Source organism: Scyliorhinus torazame, unplaced genomic scaffold, assembly GCF_047496885.1.
Source record: "Scyliorhinus torazame isolate Kashiwa2021f unplaced genomic scaffold, sScyTor2.1 scaffold_424, whole genome shotgun sequence".
NCBI classification, from domain to species: domain Eukaryota; kingdom Metazoa; phylum Chordata; class Chondrichthyes; order Carcharhiniformes; family Scyliorhinidae; genus Scyliorhinus; species Scyliorhinus torazame.
In genome coordinates this window covers 65986-79971 of record NW_027308151.1, presented here as the reverse complement: position 1 = coordinate 79971, position 13986 = coordinate 65986, and the positions used below count along the sequence as shown (strand labels likewise).

The 13986-nt window shown below is 51.1% G+C and overlaps 2 long non-coding RNA genes across 2 annotated transcripts in view; one reads left to right on the top strand and one right to left on the bottom strand.

The window, feature by feature from the left end:
- LOC140406285 (uncharacterized) overlaps positions 1 to 7664 on the top strand; it is a 31709-nt gene extending 24045 nt beyond the window's left edge. Inside the window, exon 2 of the long non-coding RNA XR_011939120.1 lies at positions 7532 to 7664. This is a non-coding gene — a long non-coding RNA (uncharacterized lncRNA). The remainder of the gene's footprint in view (positions 1 to 7531) is intronic.
- LOC140406284 (uncharacterized) lies at positions 7475 to 12890 on the bottom strand. Its single transcript, XR_011939119.1, has 2 exons — positions 12735 to 12890; positions 7475 to 7622 (listed from the first exon to the last, which is right to left on the bottom strand). It is a non-coding gene; the product is annotated as an uncharacterized lncRNA (long non-coding RNA).
- Positions 12891 to 13986: the final 1096 nt, after the last annotated feature.

Sequence of the window (13986 nt, the reverse complement as noted above, 5' to 3'; positions counted from 1 at the left end):
CCCTCAGTGTTGTAATTGGGTATCGGGTGCTCAGTCAGTGTTGCAATTGGGTATCGGGTGCCCCCTCAGTGTTGTAATTGGGTATTGAGTGCTCCCTCAGTGTTGTAATTGGGTATCGGGTGCCCCCTCAGTGTTGTAATTGGGTATCGGGTGCTCCCTCAGTGTTGTAATTGGGTATTGGGTGCTCCCTCAGTGTTGTAATTGGGTATCGGGTGCTCCCTCGGTGTTGTAATTGGGTATCGGGTGCTCCCTCAGTGTTGTAATTGGGTATCGGGTGCTCCCTCAGTGTTGTAATTGGGTATTGGGTGCTCCCTCAGTGTTGTAATTGGGTATCGGGTGCTCCCTCAGTGTTGTAATTGGGTATCGGGTGCTCAGTCAGTGTTGCAATTGGGTATCGGGTGCCCCCTCAGTGTTGTAATTGGGTATTGAGTGCTCCCTCAGTGTTGTAATTGGGTATCGGGTGCCCCCTCAGTGTTGTAATTGGGTATCGGGTGCTCCCTCAGTGTTGTAATTGGGTATTGGGTGCTCCCTCAGTGTTGTAATTGGGTATCGGGTGCTCAGTCAGTGTTGTAATTGGGTATCGGGTGCTCCCTCAGTGTTGTAATTGGGTATCGGGTGCTCCCTCAGTGTTGTAATTGGGTATCGGGTGCTCCCTCAGTGTTGTAATTGGGTATCGGGTGCTCCCTCAGTGTTGTAATTGGGTATCGGGTGCTCCCTCAGTGTTGTAATTGGGTATCGGGTGCTCCCTCAGTGTTGTAATTGAGTATCGGGTGCTCCCTCAGTGTTGTAATTGGGTATCGGGTGCTGCCTCAGTGTTGTAATTGGGTATCGGGTGCTCCCTCAGTGTTGTAATTGGGTATCGGGTGCTCCCTCAGTGTTGTAATTGGGTATCGGGTGCTCCCTCAGTGTTGTAATTGGGTATCGGGTGCTCCCTCAGTGTTGTAATTGGGTATCGGGTGCTCCGTCAGTGTTGTAATTGGGTATCGGGTGCTCCGTCAGTGTTGTAATTGGGTATCGGGTGCTCCCTCAGTGTTGTAATTGGGTATCGGGTGCTCCCTCAGTGTTGTAATTGGGTATCGGGTGCTCCCTCAGTGTTGTAATTGGGTATCGAGTGCTCCCTCAGTGTTGTAATTGGGTATCGGGTGCTCCCTCAGTGTTGTAATTGGGTATCGGGTGCTCCCTCAGTGTTGAAATTGGGTATCGGGTGCTCAGTCAGTGTTGCAATTGGGTATCGGGTGCTCCCCCAGTGTTGTTATTGGGTATCGGGTGCTCCCTCAGTGTTGTAATTGGATATCGGCTGCTCCCTCAGTGTTGTAATTGGGTATCGGGTGCTCCCTCAGTGTTGTAATTGGGTATCGGGTGCTCCCTCAGTGTTGTAATTGGGTATTGGGTGATCCCTAAGTGTTGTAATTGGGTATCGGGTGCTCCCTCAGTGTTGTAATTGGGCATCGGGTGCTCCGTCAGTTTTGTAATTAGGTATCGAGTGCTCCCTCAGTGTTGTAATTGGGAATCGGGCGCTCAGTCAGTGTTGTAATTGGGTATCGGATGCTCCCTCAGTGTTGCAATTGGGTATCGGGTGCTCAGTCAGTGTTGTAATTGGGTATCGGGTGCCCCGTCAGTGTTGTGATTGGGTATCGGGTGCCCCGTCAGTGTTCTAATTGGGTATCGGGTGCCCCGTCAGTGTTGTAATTGGGTATCGGGTGCTCCGTCAGTGTTGTAATTGGGTATCGGGTGCTCCCTCAGTGTTGTAATTGGGTATCGGGTGCTCCCTCAGTGTTGTAATTGGGTATCGGGTGCTCCCTCAGTGTTGTAATTGGGTATCGGGTGCTCCCTCAGTGTTGTAATTGGGTATCGGGTGCTCCCTCAGTGTTGTAATTGGGTATTGGGTGCTCCCTCAGTGTTGTAATTGGGTATCGGGTGCTCCCTCAGTGTTGTAATTGGGTATCGGGTGCTCCCTCAGTGTTGTAATTGGGTATCGGGTGCTCCCTCAGTGTTGTAATTGGGTATCGGGTACTCCCTCAGTGTTGTAATTGGGTATCGGGTGCTCCCTCAGTGATGTAATTGGGTATCGGGTGCTCAGTCAGTGTTGTAATTGGGTATCGGGTGCTCCGTCAGTGTTGTAATTGGGTATCGGGTGCTCCCTCAGTGTTGTAATTGGGTATCGGGTGCTCCCTCAGTGTTGTAATTGGGTATCGGGTGCTCCCTCAGTGTTGTAATTGGGTATCGGGTGCTCCCTCAGTGTTGTAATTGGGTATCGGGTGCCCCGTCAGTGTTGTAATTGGGTATCGGGTGCTCCCTCAGTGTTGTAATTGGGTATCGGGTGCTCCCTCAGTGTTGTAATTGGGTATCGGGTGCTCCCTCAGTGTTGTAATTGGGTATCGGGTGCTCCCTCAGTGTTGTAATTGGGTATCGGGTGCTCCCTCAGTGTTGTAATTGCGTATTGGGTGCTCCCTCAGTGTTGTAATTGGGTATCGGGTGCTCCCTCAGTGTTGTAATTGGGTATCGGGTGCTCAGTCAGTGTTGCAATTGGGTATCGGGTGCCCCCTCAGTGTTGTAATTGGGTATTGAGTGCTCCCTCAGTGTTGTAATTGGGTATCGGGTGCCCCCTCAGTGTTGTAATTGGGTATCGGGTGCTCCCTCAGTGTTGTAATTGGGTATTGGGTGCTCCCTCAGTGTTGTAATTGGGTATCGGGTGCTCCCTCGGTGTTGTAATTGGGTATCGGGTGCTCCCTCGGTGTTGTAATTGGTTATCGGATGCTCCGTCAGTGTTGTAATTGGGTATCGGGTGCTCCCTCAGTGTTGTAATTGGGTATCGGGTGCTCCCTCAGTGTTGTAATTGGGTATCGTGTGCTCCCTCAGTGTTGTAATTGGGAATCGGGTGCTCCCTCAGTGTTGTAATTGGGTATCGGGTGCTCAGTCAGTGTTGTAATTGGGTATCGGGTGCTCCCTCAGTGTTGTAATTGGGAATCGGGTGCTCCCTCAGTGTTGTAATTGGGTATCGGGTGCTCAGTCAGTGTTGTAATTGGGTATCGGGTGCTCCCTCAGTGTTGTAATTGGGTATCGGGTGCTCCCTCAGTGTTGTAATTGGGTATCGGGTGCTCCCTCAGTGTTGTAATTGGGTATCGAGTGCTCCCTCAGTGTTGTAATTGAGTATCGGGTGCTCCCTCAGTGTTGTAATTGGGTATCGGGTGCTCCCTCAGTGTTGTAATTGGGTATCGGGTGCTCCCTCAGTGTTGTAATTGGGTATCGGGTGCTCCCTCAGTGTTGTAATTGGGTATCGGGTGCTCCCTCAGTGTTGTAATTGGGTATCGGGTGCTCCCTCAGTGTTGTAATTGGGTATCGGGTGCTCCGTCAGTGTTGTAATTGGGTATCGGGTGCTCCGTCAGTGTTGTAATTGGGTATCGGGTGCTCCCTCAGTGTTGTAATTGGGTATCGGGTGCTCCCTCAGTGTTGTAATTGGGTATCGGGTGCTCCCTCAGTGTTGTAATTGGGTATCGAGTGCTCCCTCAGTGTTGTAATTGGGTATCGGGTGCTCCCTCAGTGTTGTAATTGGGTATCGGGTGCTCCCTCAGTGTTGAAATTGGGTATCGGGTGCTCAGTCAGTGTTGCAATTGGGTATCGGGTGCTCCCCCAGTGTTGTTATTGGGTATCGGGTGCTCCCTCAGTGTTGTAATTGGATATTGGGTGCTCCCTCAGTGTTGTAATTGGGTATCGGGTGCTCCCTCAGTGTTGTAATTGGGTATCGGGTGCTCCCTCAGTGTTGTAATTGGGTATCGGGTGCTCCCTCAGTGTTGTAATTGGGTATCGGGTGCTCCCTCAGTGTTGTAATTGGGTATTGGGTGCTCCCTCAGTGTTGTAATTGGGTATCGGGTGCTCCCTCAGTGTTGTAATTGGGTATCGGGTGCTCAGTCAGTGTTGCAATTGGGTATCGGGTGCCCCCTCAGTGTTGTAATTGGGTATTGAGTGCTCCCTCAGTGTTGTAATTGGTTATCGCGTGCCCCCTCAGTGTTGTAATTGGGTATCGGGTGCTCCCTCAGTGTTGTAATTGGGTATTGGGTGCTCCCTCAGTGTTGTAATTGGGTATCGGGTGCTCCCTCGGTGTTGTAATTGGGTATCGGGTGCTCCCTCGGTGTTGTAATTGGTTATCGGATGCTCCGTCAGTGTTGTAATTGGGTATCGGGTGCACCCTCAGTGTTGTAATTGGGTATCGGGTGCTCCCTCAGTGTTGTAATTGGGTATCGGGTGCTCCCTCAGTGTTGTAATTGGGAATCGGGTGCTCCCTCAGTGTTGTAATTGGGTATCGGGTGCTCAGTCAGTGTTGTAATTGGGTATTGGGTGCTCCCTCAGTGTTGTAATTGGGAATCGGGTGCTCCCTCAGTGTTGTAATTGGGTATCGGGTGCTCAGTCAGTGTTGTAATTGGGTATCGGGTGCTCCCTCAGTGTTGTAATTGGGTATCGGGTGCTCCCTCAGTGTTGTAATTGGGTATCGGGTGCTCCCTCAGTGTTGTAATTGGGTATCGGGTGCTCCCTCAGTGTTGTAATTGGGTATCGGGTGCTCCCTCAGTGTTGTAATTGGGTATCGGGTGCTCCCTCAGTGTTGTAATTGGGTATCGGGTGCTCCCTCAGTGTTGTAATTGGGTATCGGGTGCTCCCTCAGTGTTGTAATTGGGTATCGGGTGCTCCCTCAGTGTTGTAATTGGGTATCGGGTGCTCCCTCAGTGTTGTAATTGGGTATCGGGTGCTCCCTCAGTGTTGTAATTGGGTATCGGGTGCTCCGTCAGTGTTGTAATTGGGTATCGGGTGCTCCGTCAGTGTTGTAATTGGGTATCGGGTGCTCCCTCAGTGTTGTAATTGGGTATCGGGTGCTCCCTCAGTGTTGTAATTGGGTATCGGGTGCTCCCTCAGTGTTGTAATTGGGTATCGAGTGCTCCCTCAGTGTTGTAATTGGGTATCGGGTGCTCCCTCAGTGTTGTAATTGGGTATCGGGTGCTCCCTCAGTGTTGAAATTGGGTATCGGGTGCTCAGTCAGTGTTGCAATGGGGATCGGGTGCTCCCCCAGTGTTGTTATTGGGTATCGGGTGCTCCCTCAGTGTTGTAATTGGATATCGGGTGCTCCCTCAGTGTTGTAATTGGGTATCGGGTGCTCCCTCAGTGTTGTAATTGGGTATCGGGTGCTCCCTCAGTGTTGTAATTGGATATCGGGTGCTCCCTCAGTGTCGTAATTGGGTATCGGGTGCTCCCTCAGTGTTGTAATTGGGTATCGGGTGCTCCGTCAGTGTTGTAATTGGGTATCGGGTGCTCCGTCAGTGTTGTAATTGGGTATCGGGTGCTCCCTCAGTGTTGTAATTGGGTATCGGGTGCTCCCTCAGTGTTGTAATTGGGTATCGGGTGCTCCCTCAGTGTTGTAATTGGGTATTGAGTGCTCCCTCAGTGTTGTAATTGGGTATCGGGTGCTCCCTCAGTGTTGTAATTGGGTATTGGGTGCTCCCTCAGTGTTGTAATTGGGTATCGGGTGCTCAGTCAATGTTGCAATTGGGTACCGGGTGCTCCCCCAGTGTTGTTATTGGGTATCGGGTGCTCCCTCAGTGTTGTAATTGGATATCGGGTGCTCCCTCAGTGTTGTAATTGGGTATCGGGTGCTCCCTCAGTGTTGTAATTGGGTATCGGGTGCTCCCTCAGTGTTGTAATTGGATATCGGGTGCTCCCTCAGTGTCGTAATTGGGTATCGGGTGCTCCCTCAGTGTTGTAATTGGGTATCGGGTGCTCCCTCAGTGTTGTAATTGGGTATCGGGTGCTCCCTCAGTGGTGTAATTGGGTATCGGGTGCTCCTTCAGTGTTGTAATTGGGTATCGGGTGCTCCCTCAGTGTTGTAATTGGGTATCGGGTGCTCCCTCAGTGTTGTAATTGGGTATCGGGTGCTCCCTCAGTGTTGTAATTGGGTATCGGGTGCTCCCTCAGTGTTGTAATTGGGTATCGGGTGCTCCCTCAGTGTTGTAATTGGGTATCGGGTGCTCCCTCAGTGTTGTAATTGGGTATTTGGTGCTCCCTCAGTGTTGTAATTGGGTATCGGGTGCTCCCTCAGTGTTGTAATTGGGTATCGGGTGCTCCCTCAGTGTTGTAATTGTAAAGCAGAGCGGCTGAAAGGGTCGCAGTCCTCAGCAATGGCAGAGAGCTGGATAGACACGATAGGTACAGGTGCTCCAGGAGGGACAGAGGTGCAGGAAAGGGGAGTTGCCTTTTTCATTAAGGGGAGCGTCACGGCAGCAGTCAAAAGATGAAATAACCGAGGAATCATCCAGCGATGTTTTGTGGGTGGAACCAAGGATGGGATGGTGACCTCATTGGGATTGTACCCAAACAGTCAACAGGAATTAGAAGCTGAAATATGCAGGGAGATTGGGGAAACTTGCAGGGTAGGGGGAGTCTGAGGGGGGGACAGAGGGGGAGATATTGGGGGGGAGAGGGATACAGAGGGGGTAGAGGGTGGGGGGGGGAAGACAGAGGGGGAAGAGGGTGGGGGGGGGAAGACAGGGGGAAGAGGGTGGGGGGGAAGACAGAGGGGGAAGAGGGTAAATACCAGTCCTGGAGAGAGCAGGGAGAGTGGGGGAGGGGAAAGTGTCGGATATCTATCAGGATTTGTTGGAGGCGGAGGAGACCCCGGTGGAGGAACTGAAGGGCAAGTGGGAGGAGTTAGGTGGGGAGTTAGAGGCGGGTCTGTGGGTGGACGCCCGCAGGGTTAATTCCTCCTCATCATGTGCCAGGCTCAGCCTAGTACAGTTTAAGGTGGTACACCGGGCACACATGAAGGTGGCGAGGATGAGCAAGTTTTTCGGGGTAGACGATAGATGTGCGAGAAGCCCAGCAAACCACGTCCACATGTTTTGGGCATGCCCGAAGCTTAGAGGGTTTTGCTCGAGCAATGTCCAAGGTGCTCGACACCCGGGCGGTGCCGAGTCCGGAGGTGGCGATCTTTGGAGTGTCAGAAGAACCCGGAGTACAGGGAGTGAAATAGGCCGACGTTCTGGCCTTTGCCTCCCTGGTAGCCCGGAGACGGATCCTTTTAATGTGGAGGCACTCGGAGCCCCCGAGCGTGGAGGCACTCGGAGCCCCCGAGCGGGGAGACTTGGCTCAGTGACATGGCTGGGTTCCTCAAGCTGGAGAAAATAAAGTTTGCCTTGAGGGGGTCAATGCTGGGGTTCTCTCGGAGGACGCAGCCGTTCGTCGACTTTCTGGGGGCGAATTAAAGTGTCGGCAGAAGCAGCACTCTGAAGGGGGGGGGGGAAAGTGCAATATGGTTAAGGGATGTACAGGAGGGGTTGGGTGGGAAATATCTCCTTTACTATGTTGATGGTTATGTTGTTATTGCTTTTGTTATTGTTATCAATAAAAATATATTTTTTTGAAACAACTAAACTGTTGCAGCGTTCGGCCGTGTTTATAAAATGGGTTTTATAAAACAGATTGGGGGCAGTCCCAGGATGTTGCTGTGCCTTTATTATTTCAATAATGCTTTGCTGTAATCAATTTCCAGCTTTCTCTTCCCGAGGAGAGTTGATTTTGAAGCTTGGACGACACAAAGAGAATCCTTCCTCGGCGAGGAATCCTCAGACAGGAGTTCGAACCTGAGAGAAACAGAATAAATGTCAATGTGTCTTTGTCCGTCATTATTGGGGTTTCATTATTCTGATGGCTACTCAAGTGTTGGGCTCTTTTGTTTTTTTGGAAGCGGGGGGGGAGGGTGCAGGAGTCTCAGTGTCTCTGGGGGGCGGGGGGGGGGGTGCAGGAGTCTCAGTGTCTCTGGGGGGCGGGGGGTGCAGGAGTCTCAGTGTCTCTGGGGGGGGCGGGGGTGGGGGGGGAGAGGCAGGAGTCAGTGTCTCTGGGGGGAGTGGGAGACCGGTGACATTTTCACACTGAGGGTTGGGTGAGTTATTCCAGTGAACAAGATGTCGTGTGGGAACAGGAGGGAGCGCAGCCTCAGGTGATTAAGGAGGTGGAGTGTGGGAGCAGGAGGGAGCGCAGCCTCAGGTGATTAAGGAGGTGGAGTGTGGGAACAGGAGGGAGCGCAGCCTCAGGTGATTAAGGAGGTGGAGTGTGGGAGCAGGAGGGAGCGCAGCCTCAGGTGATTAAGGAGGTGGAGTGTGGGAGCAGGAGGGAGCGCAGCCTCAGGTGATTAAGGAGGTGGAGTGTGGGAGCAGGAGGGAGCGCAGCCTCAGGTGATTAAGGAGGTGGAGTGTGGGAGCAGGAGGGAGCGCAGCCTCAGGTGATTAAGGAGGTGGAGTGTGGGAGCAGGAGGGAGCGCAGCCTCAGGTGATTAAGGAGGTGGAGTGTGGGAGCAGGAGGGAGCGCAGCCTCAGGTGATTAAGGAGGTGGAGTGTGGGAGCAGGAGGGAGCGCAGCCTCAGGTGGTTAAGGAGGTGGAGTGTGGGAACAGGAGGGAGCGCAGCCTCAGGTGATTAAGGAGGTGGAGTGTGGGAGCAGGAGGGAGCGCAGCCTCAGGTGATTAAGGAGGTGGAGTGTGGGAGCAGGAGGGAGCGCAGCCTCAGGTGATTAAGGAGGTGGAGTGTGGGAGCAGGAGGGAGCGCAGCCTCAGGTGATTAAGGAGGTGGAGTGTGGGAGCAGGAGGGAGCGCAGCCTCAGGTGATTAAGGAGGTGGAGTGTGGGAACAGGAGGGAGCGCAGCCTCAGGTGATTAAGGAGGTGGAGTGTGGGAGCAGGAGGGAGCGCAGCCTCAGGTGATTAAGGAGGTGGAGTGTGGGAGCAGGAGGGAGCGCAGCCTCAGGTGATTAAGGAGGTGGAGTGTGGGAGCAGGAGGGAGCGCAGCCTCAGGTGATTAAGGAGGTGGGGAGCAGGAGGGAACACCCCCTCAGGAAGGGATTAAGGAGGTGGGGCAGGAGGGAACGTAGCCTCAGGAAGGGATTAAGGAGAAGTGGGGAGCAGGAGGGGTCTGGTGTGTTTAATAAATTAAATAGTGGATTTGCACCTTCATTTCATTTAAACTCTCCCCATGTGGGTCAGGGTTTTGTAAGGGGGCGAACGGAACCCCCCCCCCCCCCCAGCTCTGTATCTACATTGGCAATAAAATGTGTGAACAACCAACCTGACCCGAGGATTATGTATTTTATCCAGGGGGGATATTTTTGGGGAAGAATGTGTGGGGGGGAGGGGAGTATAATAGGGTTGAAATTATTTGGGGGGGAATATTTGTAGAAAAAAAAAATAACGGGGGGGCAATTTGAGGGGGGTATAAAATTGGGGGGGGGAAATAATTTTTGCCGGGGGGGCAAATTTGAGGGGGGCAAAATTTGAGGGGGGGCAATTTGAGGGGCAAATTTGAGGGGGGGGAAAATTTGAGGGGGGGGCAAATTTGAGGGGGCATAAAATTGGGGGGAAATAATTTTGGCTGGGGGGCAATTTGAGGGGGCATAAAATTGGGGGGGAAATAATTTTGGCTGGGGGGCAAATTTGAGGGGGGGCAATTTGAGGGGGGCAAATTTGAGGGGGGCAAATTTGAGGGGGGCAAATTTGAGGGGGGGCAATTTGAGGGGCGGGCAAATTTGAGGGGGGCAAATTTGAGGGGGGGCAAATTTGAGGGGGGGGGGGCAATTTGAGGGGGCATAAAATTGGGGGGGGAAATAATTTCGGCCGGGGGGGCAAATTTGAGGGGGGAATATTTGTAGAAAAAAATGAGGGGGGGGAAATAATTTTGCCGGGGGGGGGGGGGGGCAAATTTGAGGTTTAAATTTGGGGGGGGTATTAATTTTGGCCGGGGGGCAAATTTGAGGGGGGGATAAAATTGGCGGGGGGGGGGGGGATAAAATTGGCGCGGGGGGGATAAAATTGGCGGGGGGGGGGGGAACAGAACCCAGCAGGAGGGGCAGAATCCAGCAAGGGGGCCGAACCCAGCCAGGGGGGGGGCAGAGAAAGACAGAGAGAGAGAAAGGACAGAGAGAGAAAGAAAGACAGAGAGAGAGAGAGAGAAAAAGAAAGACAGAGAGAGAGAGAGAGAAAGAAAGACAGAGAGAGAGAAAGAAAGACAGAGAGAGAGAGAAAGAAAGACAGAGAGAGAGAGAGAGAGAAAGAAAGACAGAGAGAGAGAGAAAGAAAGACAGAGAGAGAGAGAGAAAGAAAGACAGAGAGAGAGAAAGAAAGACAGAGAGAGAGAAAGGACAGAGAGAGAGAAAGGACAGAGAGAGAGAAAGAAGGACAGAGAGAGAGACAGAGAGAAAAAGGAGAGAGAGAGAGAAAGACAGAGAGAGAGAAAGGACAGAGAGAGAGAAAGAAGGACAGAGAGAGAGAAAGGACAGAGAGAGAGAGAGAAAGAAAGACAGAGAGAGAGAGAAAGAAAGACAGAGAGAGAGAGAGAGAGAAAGAAAGACAGAGAGAGAGAGAAAGAAAGACAGAGAGAGAGAGAGAAAGAAAGACAGAGAGAGAGAAAGGACAGAGAGAGAGAAAGGACAGAGAGAGAGAAAGGACAGAGAGAGAGAAAGAAGGACAGAGAGAGACAGAGAGAAAAAGGAGAGAGAGAGAGAAAGACAGAGAGAGAGAAAGGACAGAGAGAGAGAAAGAAGGACAGAGAGAGAGAAAGGACAGAGAGAGAGAGAGAAAGAAAGACAGAGAGAGAGAAAGGACAGAGAGAGAGAGAAAGAAAGACAGAGAGAGAGAGAGAAAGAGAAAGAAAGACAGAGAGAGAGAGAAAGAAAGACAGAGAGAGAGAGAGAGAGAAAGAAAGACAGAGAGAGAGAGAGAGAGAGAGAAAGACAGAGAGAGAGAGAAAGAAAGACAGAGAGAGAGAGAGAAAGAAAGACAGAGAGAGAGAGAGAGAAGGAAAGACAGAGAGAGAGAGAGAGAGAAAGAAAGACAGAGAGAGAGAGAGAGAAGGAAAGACAGAGAGAGAGAGAGAGAAGGAAAGACAGAGAGAGAGAGAGAAGGAAAGACAGAGAGAGAGAGAAGGAAAGACAGAGAGAGAGAGAAGGAAAGACAGAGAGAGAGAGAAGGAAAGACAGAGAGAGAGAGAAGGAAAGACAGAGAGAGAGAGAAGGAAAGACAGAGAGAGAAGGACAAGAGAAGGACAGAGAGAGAAGGACAGAGAGAGAAGGACAGAGAGAGAAGGACAGAGAGAGAAGGACAGAGAGAGAAGGGCAGAGAGAGAAGGGCAGAGAGAGAAAGACAGAGAGAGAAAGACAGAGAGAGAGAAAGGCAGAGAGAGAGAAAGGCAGAGAGAGAGAAAGACAGAGAGAGAGAAAGGCAGAGAGAGAGAGAAAGACAGAGAGAGAGAAAGGCAGAGAGAGAGAAAGACAGAGAGAGAAAGACAGAGAGAGAGAAAGACAGAGAGAGAAAGACAGAGAGAGAGAAAGGCAGAGAGAGAGAAAGACAGAAAGAGAAAGACAGAGAGAGAAAGACAGAGAGAGAGAAAGACAGAGAGAGAAAGACACAGAGAGAGAAAGGCAGAGAGAGAGAGAAAGGCAGAGAGAGAGAAAGGACAGAGAGAGAGAAAGACAGAGAGAGAAAGACAGAGAGAGAGAGGCAGAGAGAGAGAAAGGCAGAGAGAGAGAAAGGCAGAGAGAGAGAAAGGCAGAGAGAAGGAAAGACAGAGAGAGAGAGAGAGAAGGAAAGACAGAGAGAGAGAGAAGGAAAGACAGAGAGAGAGAAGGAAAGACAGAGAGAGAGAAGGAAAGACAGAGAGAGAGAAGGAAAGACAGAGAGAGAGAGAAGGAAAGACAGAGAGAGAGAAGGAAAGACAGAGAGAGAAGGAAAGACAGAGAGAGAAGGAAAGACAGAGAGAGAAGGACAGAGAGAGAGAAAGGCAGAGAGAGAGAGAAAGGCAGAGAGAGAGAGAAAGGCAGAGAGAGAGAAAGGCAGAGAGAGAGAAAGGCAGAGAGAGAGAGAAAGGCAGAGAGAGAGAAAGGCAGAGAGAGAGAAAGGCAGAGAGAGAGAAAGGCAGAGAGAGAGAAAGGCAGAGAGAGAGAAAGGCAGAGAGAGAGAAAGACAGAGAGAGAGAAAGAAGGACAGAGAGAAAGAAGGACAGAGAGAGAGAAAGGACAGAGAGAGAGAAAGGACAGAGAGAGAGAAAGGACAGAGAGAGAGAAAGGACAGAGAGAGAGAAAGAAGGACAGAGAGAGACAGAGAGAAAAAGGAGAGTGAGAGAGAGAAAGACAGAGAGAGAGAAAGGACAGAGAGAGAGAAAGAAGGACAGAGAGAGACAGAGAGAAAAAGGAGAGAGAGAGAGAGAAAGACAGAGAGAGAAAGACAGAGAGAGAAAGAAGGACAGAGAGAGAGAAAGAAGGACAGAGAGAGAGAAAGGAGGACAGAGAGAGAGAAAGAAGGACAGAGAGAGAGAAAGAAGGACAGAGAGAGAGAAAGAAGGACAGAGAGAGAGAAAGAAGGACAGAGAGAGAGAAAGGACAGAGAGAGAGAAAGAAGGATAGAGAGAGAGAAAGAAGGACAGAGAGAGAGAAAGGACAGAGAGAGAGAAAGAAGGACAGAGAGAGAGACAGAGACAAAGACACAGAGAGAGAGACAGAGACAAAGACAGAGACGGTGAGAAAGTCAGCGTGGAGAAAAGCTGGATCGTACATCATAATGCAATTAAAGACAGAGATTGAAACAGGAAAAAGTCAGGGAGAGAGAGAGATTGGGTGGAATGCAGTGAGAGAGAGAGAGTGGATTGAAAAGAGACAGAGTCAATAGCAGAATGAGGCAGGAATCAAAGAGACAGAAATTGGAGTTTCATACTCACCTTTCCACGTGATCTCCATGGCTTGATTCACCCTCAGCTCAGCCTCGGTGGTGGGGAGAGAGATCTCAGTCAGGAGTGTACTGTGGGGTGTAAAATATCAGAGCTGGGACTCCATGCTCACACACACATTCACACACACAGAGCGAAGACACCTATACTTACCAAGTCCACATGGTGAAGAGAGAGAAAATGGAGTCCTACTCTTTAAATACCCCAAATGAGTCACAAAAAGAATCCCCACCTCCCCACTTATGATACCCAACCAGCTCACGGTTACCCTCACCTGAACACACCTCCTCCAGGTCTGGGCCAGACCAAGAGAAACCTCAGAGATTGGGAGGGTGTGTTGTCAACCCCTGCTCAATGGATTATCCCAGGGCTGTCTCTCTCTCTCTCTTGCCCCTCACCTCAGCACCTCAGCCACAATGCAGATTCCAATGAACACCATCTACAACTGGCCATTGCAGCTTGATCATCTTCGACTACAGAAGGTACAGCCAATCCTGATTTGCTGCTTTATGTTAAGTTTCCACAGACATCCATTTCTTCCAAACACTCTTGCTGCTTTTACAGCGGGAGCTCACGTGTGTCTGTGTGTGTCTGTGTGTGTGTGTGTCCCTGTGTGTGTGCATTTAGGCAATCGCTACAGTTTAGAGCTGGAAAACGTTACACATTTCAGAATCTTAGCACTCGCTGAGCAACGGGGAGAGATCTGATGCTTAAACAAGTAGCCTCAGAGAGAGACAGGAGGCTCAGCTCTCTGTAAACTGTACCTCACACACACAGCTCCTGTGTCACAGGCAATCCAGGCTCAGCTCTCTGTAAACTGTACCTCACACACACAGCTCCTGTGTCACAGGCAATCCAGGCTCAGCTCTCTGTAAACTGTACCCCACACACACTCAGCTCCTGTGTCACAGGCAATCCAGGCTCAGCTCTCTGTAAACTGTACCCCACACACACACTCAGCTACACAACAACTCCTGTGTCACAGGCAATCCAGGCCCAGCTCTCTATAAACTGTAACCCCCACACACACTCAGCTCCTGTGTCACAGGCAATCCAGGCCCAGCTCTCTGTAAACTGTACCCCACACACACTCAGCTACACAACAGCTCCTGTGTCACAGGCAATCCAGGCTCAGCTCTCTGTAAACTGTATCCCGCACTCACACTCAGCTACACAACAACTCCTGTGTCACAGGCAATCCAGGCCCAGCTCTCTATAAACTGTACCCCCCACACACACTCAG